This window comes from Pinus tabuliformis, chromosome 6 (assembly GCF_031772625.1).
Source record: "Pinus tabuliformis cultivar Carrire ecotype Pingquan chromosome 6, CPIR1, whole genome shotgun sequence".
NCBI classification, from domain to species: Eukaryota; Viridiplantae; Streptophyta; class Pinopsida; order Pinales; family Pinaceae; genus Pinus; species Pinus tabuliformis.
Window position 1 is genome coordinate 2,088,859,175 of NC_142292.1, and position 9,016 is coordinate 2,088,868,190.

The window sequence follows — 9,016 nt, forward strand, 5'->3', positions numbered from 1 at the left end:
GTTCCAGAGAGAATCTCATAGCATTGTCCTCATCGCACTTGACATATCTCCTCACAACTGTTATCCTCAGTGAAGGAAAATACCCTCAATAATTTTGTGGAGTTTCAGTGTAACCTAAAAAATCTCCCAACTCTATTGTAGGCTCAATTTTCGTCCTCGAATCCTTGGAGATATGACAATAAACTGAAGCTCCAAAAATTCTGAAATGATACACATCATAATTTCTCCCAGAGCAAGCTTCCTCGAATGTGATCATACGAAGTATTCTATGAGGACTCCGGTTTTGCAAGTAGACTGTTGTGTTGCATGATTTTGCCCATAGATGCAATGACAACCCATGATCCTGCAACATGGCCCTTGCTACTCCCACTATGCCCCTGTTCTTTCTCTCACCCACCCATCTGTTGAGGGTTATGGGGTGCTATGAGTTCCCTTCGAATACCTTCTTTCGCATAGAAATTCTTGAAGGCATGCAAAACAAATTCACCTCCATTGTCACTCCTGAGATCCTTCACCCTCTTTCGAGTCTCCTTCGCAACCAATGCATTGAATTCAATAAATTTTGAGAAAACTTCATCCTTCTTCCCCATGAAGAAGATCCAACACTTTCTAGAGAAATTATCAATAAAAATAACATAATACTTATGTTTTGCAGTGGAGGATATTGAAAAGGGTCCACAAACATCAGAGTGGACTCGCTCCAAGATTGAATCCGCTTTGCTATCTCGGCGATTGAAAGTGGATTTGACATATTTACCAATGTGCAACCATTGCAGACATCTTGCTGCTCAAGGGAGACTTTAGGGAGTCCGACGGTAATTTGCTACATGATTTTTAAGGTGCCATGGTATAGATGACCCAATCTCCCATGCCAAAATTCTCCAACATCTCGACTCTGCACTTTTTCTGCCTCACTAGTCAATGCAACACAATCTCCCACCTCAAGTTTGTATAGGTTCTTGACTCGAACTCTAATTTGCTTCACTTTCTTGGTAGCTATGTGTCTCAGAAAGGATTTCCCTTCACTGAAAATAACATCAAGCCACGATCCTCCAAAACTGATATAGAGATCAGGTTCTTCTTCAACCTAGGTACATACATAACATCTTTGATGTGAAGATGAGAGGGTTTCTCCCTCTCAAAGGTGACAATACCAATTCGTAGACCATTGTACCTCTCATCATCACCCAATTCGATATGCATTTGGAGATCCTTCTCCTCCAAGCTACTGAAAAACTCCCTACACCCTTTCATATGGAACGAGGCACCAAAATCAAGGTAATACACACTCCCCATAATAGTGATAGGCATGCATGCTATTAGGGTGAAGTATAATTCTAATTTTGAAGCCAACACTTCACCATGCTGTGCCTCACGCAACTGGCTGAGAGGAAGCGCTAGGAACAAGAAGCAGCATAGACGACAGAAACCACAACCGCGCTAACCAGAGAGGTCGAGGAAGGCTAGTAAATGTCGTCAGGGCAACAAACCGGGGAAGTAGGCAGGGAAGAGGACTGTGCGGACCCCGGTACAACATCAACACACCTTAAGTGGCCTCACGACCTAGAGAAAACCATCCCCAGAAAGAAAGGGAAAGTCACAAAGACGTCCGAAAACCCGATCACGCTCACGGAAGGTGATCTATTGGATATTGGAAAAAAGATTTGAGAAGTCGCACTCCAGGGTTTGCGGATGGAGCAGAACACTGTGTTGGGGGCGCTCAGTTACAAGGTTTACAGGTACAACACCCCCAAACAGGTACAATGGCCTAGTATATCGTAGCAGGAACCGCTGAGGCTGAACAGACACTGTGCACCCGTATGAGTAACAACTTCATATTGGTCAACTTAGCAGCAACAAACGACGATGACCGGGCTACGATGAGTAGCATGAAAGGCGTCGGCTTGAACTTGGCCACCTTGTTGCGTGAAATACTATACCAGTTGCAGGATGGGGTCATTGCCGAACTTCATGCCCCAGAAGGTCGAGCGATCTAGGTCCTAAATGAGCTGAAAATCAACATGGACCAGCTCAACATCTAGAGGGATGCGTTGGTTACGCAGGTTAGCGGATTGGAGCAGGCCGTGGAGGATGCATGCAGAAGCGTTCCAGAGTTGGCCATGCCAACAGAACTACCAGCAGCAGAGCGGGTCCATAGATTGGCGCCCGGAGTCCGTGAGGCCCGGGAGGAAACGATAAAGGTTCAGTTGGAGTTGAAGCTTCAAATCGTCGAGCTACGATTGAAGGCATGACCCTCCACACCCCTAGAAGTCAGAGAGCAGCGCGCCCGCATTATCCAGATGGGGTTGGAACAAATTGGCCAGGCGACACAGGGGTGCATCAGGATGTTGGAGCAAGCACTCACCATACTTACTCATCTGCAGGAAGAACCGAACCTACAATGCCTAGAGACAGAGGCACGCGAGTTGCAACAGGAGTAGGACAATGTCCGAGGCACTGTGTAGATGGTTTCCCTTACTCAACGACTTGCCAGACTACAGAAGGCAGGGGAACTGAAGGACTGATTAGACGCCAAACACCAAAAGGAAGCCCTATTTAAAGCACACCTCCAGCCATGGATCGATGAAGCGTTCACAATCACAGCTACCATTGAAGGGAAGCTAGCACAGATGAAAGAATTGTACACGCTTGGACAAGAATGTGACCCGGCACACAAAAGTTCAACGATACGTGTGAAAAAATTACAATAGGCAGGGGAACAATGTGTTGCAGACATCCAAGCTGCGCAAGACCTGCTGCATGGACTTCACGCAAAGATCGCCGCGCCAACAGAGTGACTCGGAACGAGTCATGATGATTGTGTTGGGGGCCTGTTGGGCAGTGGATCCCCCCATAGTATGTTTCTAGGGTTTGAAGCCCGAATTTTGGTCAAGTGCAATGTAAAGACCCCGCGAAATACGGGCGTGGAGCACGAGAGTCTAAGGTTGTCTGCCCTAAAATAATGTAATTTAATGTATGGTATGTCAGCCTACCCATGGTTCATGGACCATGGGATTGTATATATAGAGCGAGGCTCTAAGTGTAAAGGTAGTCTTAGCTTTTGAGGTGTGCTTTGGGGATGAGAAATTTGCTCTGAGTCTGTAAGTCTGAGTCTTGGGTTGTAGTAGTGGGAAGAGGCTCTTTAGCTATGTGTGCAGAGGCCTGATAGAGTCCGCAACTGTGTGCGCAGAGGCCTGATAGAGTGCGCAGCTATGTGTGTGGACCCTTGCCGCTGAGTGCGCAGGGCGGAGTTGGGATTGTACTTGAACAGAGGATTAATAAAAGATAAGTTGATTCTGAAATAATGTGTGTTTATGCTTCTGTTATATTTATGCATCTCTTTAGAGTTTTATGATTGCGCGCACTTGTTATGAATGTTGAATAATTAATTAGAATATTGGGCCCACACAATTAAGTTAAGATCTGTAATAATAGCACAAGGATCTAGATGACACCTCTTTGCGCTCTTTACAAAGCTGCGCAGAAATAGTTGCACAATTTGCGAAGGACAGGCGGCTGTGTAGAGCAACGCAAGCGCGCAGGTTGGGCTCGCGAACTTCCTAGACTTCATCAAGACATCCCTAGGGTGTGGAAGCCTGGTTCCAACAACCTCCCATACTACCTCGGGTGAAACGTCAGTCCGCGCATCGTGGACTGTTGCCGAAAGGGCCAGTAGTTTCGAGATTTGTTTGGCTAAATCACTTCTAAACCTGGGTCAGGCCCCAACAAGCCAACAAGAAGTTTCCTCATAGTCCACTCCCTCTATCTAAGAGAATCCTTTGGCCACAAATATCAACTTGTACTTCTTGATGCTCCCATCAGCTACATGCTTCACTTTGTAAATCCATCTGGAACCAACCACTGATTTCCCTTTTGGTATTGGCGCCACCTCCCATACACTGTTCTTCATGATGGATTCATATTCTTCCACCATGGCATCAACTCAAAAAGGTTGAGAGACTACTTCCTTAAATGAAGAAGGCTTTGTCTCAATGAGCTCTATCATGAGAGCCATGTAACCAGTGTGCCTATCAGGTGACCTCCTTTTCCTACGCTATGATATGGGGGCTCACACATTCTCCCTAGCATCCTACACCACTCTATCAGATTCTCTGGTTCTCTTTATCCCTTCCTTGGAAGATTCTGGTTGAGTGGATGCCTCCACTTTGCCTCTTGTTTTCTCCTCTGAATGTGACTGCTCTAAAACCTCCTGAAGCTCTTCCCGAGTTTCCTCCTTTGGAGCTAGAAGCTCCTACTCTAGTGGGATACTCAACTCCCGTTCCAGAGAGAATCTCATAGCATTGTCCTCATCGCACTTGACATATCTCCTCACAACTGTTATCCTCAGTGAAGGAAAATACCCTCAATAATTTTGTGGAGTTTTAGTGTAACCTAAAAAATATCCCAACTCTATTGTAGGCTCAATTTTCCTCCTCGAATCCTTGGAGACATGACAATAAACTGAAGCTCCAAAAATTTTGAAATGATACACATCATAATTTCTCCCAGAGCAAGCTTCCTCGAATGTGATCATACGAAGTATTCTATGAGGACTCCGGTTTTGCAAGTAGACTGTTGTGTTGCATGATTTTACCCATAGATGCAATGACAACCCATGATCCTGCAACATGGCCCTTGCTAATCCCACTATGCCCCTGTTCTTTCTCTCACCCACCCATCTGTTGAGGGTTATTGGGTGCTATGAGTTCCCTTCGAATACCTTCTTTCGCATAGAAATTCTTGAAGGCATGCAAAACAAATTCACCTCCATTGTCACTCCTGAGATCCTTCACCTTCTTTCGAGTCTCCTTCACAACCAATGCATTGAATTCAATAAATTTTGAGAAAACTTCATCCTTCTTCCCCATGAAGAAGATCCAACACTTTCTAGAGAAATTATCAATAAAAATAACATAATACTTATGTTTTGTAGTGGAGGCTATTGAAAAGGGTCCACAAACATCAGAGTGGACTCGCTCCAAGATTGAATCCGCTTTGCTATCTCGGCGATTGAAAGTGGATTTGACATATTTCCCAATGTGCAACCATTGCAGACATCTTGCTGCTCAAGGGAGACTTTAGGGAGTCCGACGGTAATTTGCTACATGATTTTTAAGGTGCCATGGTATAGATGACCCAATCTCCCATGCCAAAATTCTCCAACATCTCGACTCTGCACTTTTTCTGCCTCACTAGTCAATGCAACACAATCTCCCACCTCAAGTTTGTATAGGTTCTTGACTCGAACTCCAATTTGCTTCACTTTCTTGGTAGCTATGTGTCTCAGAAAGGATTTCCCTTCACTGAAAATAACATCAAGCCACGATCCTCCAAAACTGATATAGAGATCAGGTTCTTCTTCAACCTAGGTACATACATAACATCTTTGATGTGAAGATGAGAGGGTTTCTCCCTCTCAAAGGTGACAATACCAATTCGTAGACCATTGTACCTCTCATCATCACCCAATTCGATATGCATTTGGAGATCCTTCTCCTCCAAGCTACTGAAAAACTCCCTACACCCTTTCATATGGAACGAGGCACCAAAATCAAGGTAATACACACTCCCCATAATAGTGATAGGCATGCATGCTATTAGGGTGAAGTATAATTCTAATTGTGAAGCCAACACTTCACCATGCTGTGCCTCGCGCAACTGGCTGAGAGGAAGCGCTAGGAACAAGAAGCAGCATAGACGACAGAAACCACAACCGCGCTAACCAGAGAGGTCGAGGAAGGCTAGTAAATGTCGTCAGGGCAACAAACCGGGGAAGTAGGCAGGGAAGAGGACCGTGCGGACCCCGGTACAACATCAACACACCTTAAGTGGCCTCGCGACCTAGAGAAAACCATCCCCAGAAAGAAAGGGAAAGTCACAAAGACATCCGAAAACCCGATCACGCTCACGGAAGGTGATCTATTGGATATTGGAAAAAAGATTCGAGAAGTCGCACTCCAGGGATTGTGGATGGAGCAGAACACTGTGTTGGGGGCGCTCAGTTACAAGGTTTACAGGTACAACACCCCCAAACAGGTACAATGGCCTAGTATGTCGTAGCAGGAACCGCTGAGGCTGAACAGACACTGTGCACCCGTATGAGTAACAACTTCATATTGGTCAACTTAGCAGCAACAAACGACGATGATCGGGCTACGATGAGTAGCATGAAAGGCGTCGGCTTGAACTTGGCCACCTTGTTGCGTGAAATAATATACCAGCTGCAAGATGGGGTCATTGCCGAACTTCGTGCCCCAGAAGGTCGAGCGATCTAGGTCCTAAATGAGCTGAAAATCAACATGGACCAGCTCAACATCCAGAGGGATGCGTTGGTTACGCAGGTTAGCGGATTGGAGCAGGCCGTGGAGGATGCATGCAGAAGCGTTCCAGAGTTGGCCATGCCAACAGAACTACCAGCAGCAGAGCGGGTCCATAGATTGGCGCCCGGAGTCCGTGAGGCCCGGGAGGAAACGATAAAGGTTCAGTTGGAGTTGAACCTGCAAATCGTCGAGCTACGATTGAAGGCATGACCCTCCACACCCCTAGAAGTCAGAGAGCAGCGCGCTCGCACTATCCAGATGGGGTTGGAACAAATTGGCCAGGCGACACAGGGGTGCATCAGGATGTTGGAGCAAGCACTCACCATACTTACTCATCTGCAGGAAGAACCGAACCTACAATGCCTAGAGACAGAGGCACGCGAGTTGCAGCAGGAGTACGACAATGTCCGAGGCACTGTGTAGATGGTTTCCCTTACTCAACGACTTGCCAGACTACAGAAGGCAGGGGAACTGAAGGACCGATTAGACGCCAAACACCAAAAGGAAGCCCTATTTAAAGCACACCTCCAGCCATGGATCGATGAAGCGTTCACAATCACAGCTACCATTGAAGGGAAGCTAGCACAGATGCAAGAATTGTACACGCTTGGACAAGAATGTGACCCGGCACACAAAAGTTCAGCGATACGTGTGCAAAAATTACAATAGGCAGCGGAACAATGTGCTGCAGACATCCAAGCTGCACAAGACCTGCTGCATGGACTTCACGCAAAGATCGCCGCGCTAACAGAGTAACTCGGAACGAGTCATGATGATTGTGTTGGGGGCCTGTTGGGCAGCGGATCCCCCCATAGTATGTTTCTAGGGTTTGAAGCTCGAATTTTGGTCAAGTGCAATGTAAAGACCCCGCGAAATACGGGCGTGGAGCACGAGAGTCTAAGGTTGTCTGCCCTAAAATAATGTAATTTAATGTATGGTATGTTAGCCTACCCATGGTTCGTGGACCATGGGATTGTATATATAGAGTGAGGCTCTAAGTGTAAAGGCAGTCTTAGCTTTTGAGGTGTGCTTTGGGGATGAGAAATTTGCTCTGAGTCTGTAAGTCTGAGTCTTGGGTTGTAGTAGTGGGAAGAGGCTCTTTAGCTATGTGTGCAGAGGCCTGATAGAGTCCGCAGCTGTGTGCGCAGAGGCCTGATAGCGTTCGCAGCTATGTGTGCGGACCCTTGCAGCTGAGTGCGCAGGGCGGAGTTGGGATTGTACTTGAACAGAGGATTAATAAAAGATAAGTTGATTCTGAAATAATGTGTGTTTATGCTTCTGTTATATTTATGCATCTCTTTAGAGTTTTATGATTGCGCGCACTTGTTATGAATGTTGAATAATTAATTAGAATATTGGGCCCACACAATTAAGTTAAGATCTGTAATAATAGCACAAGGATCTAGATGGCACCTCTTTGCGCTCTTTACAAAGCTGCGCAGAAATAGTTGCACAATTTGGGAAGGACAGGCAGCTGTGTAGAGCAGCGCAAGCGCGCAGGTTGGGCTTGCGAACTTCCTATACTTCATCAAGACATCCCTAGGGTGTGGAAGCCTGGTTCCAACAACCTCCCATACTACCTCGGGTGAAACGTCAGTCCGCGCATCGTGGACTGTTGCCGAAAGGGCCAGTAGTTTCGAGATTTGTTTGGCTAAATCACTTCTAAACATGGGTCAGGCCCCAACAAGCTAACAAAAAGTTTCCTCATAGTCCATTCCCTCTATCTAAGAGAATCCTTTGGCCACAAATATCAACTTGTACTTCTTGATGCTCCCATCAGCTACATGCTTCACTTTGTAAATCCATCTGGAACCAACCACTGATTTCCCTTTTGGTCTCGGCGCCACCTCCCATACACTGTTCTTCATGATGGATTCATATTCTTCCACCATGGAATCAACTCAAAAAGGTTGAGAGACTACTTCCTTAAATGAAGAAGGCTTTGTCTCAATGAGCTCTATCATGAGAGCCATGTAGCCAGTGTGCCTATCAGGTGACCTCCTTTTCCTGCGCTATGATATGGGGGCTCACACATTCTCCCTAGCATCCTACACCACTCTATCAGATTCTCTGGTTCTCTTTATCCCTTCTTTGGAAGATTCTGGTTGAGTGGATGCCTCCACTTTGCCTCTTGTTTGCTCCTCTGAATGTGACTGCTCTAAAACCTCCTGAAGCTCTTCCCGAGTTTCCTCCTTTGGAGCTAGAAGCTCCTACTCTAGTGGGATTCTCAACTCCTGTTCCAGAGAGAATCTCATAGCATTGTCCTCATCGCACTTGACATATCTCCTCACAACTGTTATCCTCAGTGAAGGAAAATACCCTCAATAATTTTGTGGAGTTTCAGTGTAACCTAAAAAATCTCCCAGCTCTATTGTAGGCTCAATTTTCGTCCTCGAATCCTTGGAGACATGACAATAAACTGAAGCTCCAAAAATTATGAAATGATACACATCATAATTTCTCCCAGAGCAAGCTTCCTCGAATGTGATCATACGAAGTATTCTATGAGGACTCCGGTTTTGCAAGTAGACTGTTGTGTTGCATGATTTTGTCCATAGATGCAATGACAACCCATGATCCTGCAACATGGCCCTTGCTACTCCCACTATGCCCCTGTTCTTTCTCTCACCCACCCATCTGTTGAGGGTTATGGGGTGCTATGAGTTCCCTTCGAATACCTTCTTTCGCATAGAAAT